The 444-nt window shown below is 65.3% G+C and overlaps 1 non-coding gene across 1 annotated transcript; it reads left to right on the forward strand.

Moving 5' to 3' along the window:
* The first annotated feature begins 370 nt into the window (after positions 1 to 370).
* Positions 371 to 444, forward strand: Trnan-guu (transfer RNA asparagine (anticodon GUU)). Its single transcript has one exon. It is a non-coding gene; the product is annotated as a tRNA-Asn (tRNA).

A 444-nucleotide genomic window follows, 5' to 3' on the forward strand; every position in this document is an offset into this window, starting at 1 on the left:
GGTCCAACCAGGGAGCCCCCGGCGGGCGGAGGCCGTGGTGGGGCTGTTGGTGGGAGGGAGAGGAGGGAATGGGAGGAGAGGGGCGCTGGCTCCCCAGGGCGCGAGCAGCGCCCTGAATCGCAGGAGCCGCCCCAATCCCAGCCGGGTCTCTCAGCGCCGGCTCCTCTGGAGCCACCGTGCTGCTCCTCCCACCTCGCAGTCCCAGGAGCGCCGGTTTGCAGCGCTGCTGGTCACAGCCCTGCTCTCTCCCGCTGCACCAGGCTTTGGAAGTCGCTGAAGAGAAGGCAGACCCAGGGGACTCCTGGTGCGAGTTCGGAGTTGGAGACCTGAGTTTTCAGCCTCTTTACAGGCTACAGAGCAGCAAGATCATGTCTCTGTGGCGCAATGGGTTAGCGCATTCGGCTGTTAACCGAAAGATTGGTGGTTCGAGCCCACCCAGGGACG

This window comes from Cavia porcellus, unplaced genomic scaffold (assembly GCF_034190915.1).
Source record: "Cavia porcellus strain 051 isolate PalLab524CR breed Dunkin Hartley unplaced genomic scaffold, mCavPor4.1 scaffold_1, whole genome shotgun sequence".
NCBI classification, from domain to species: Eukaryota; Metazoa; Chordata; class Mammalia; order Rodentia; family Caviidae; genus Cavia; species Cavia porcellus.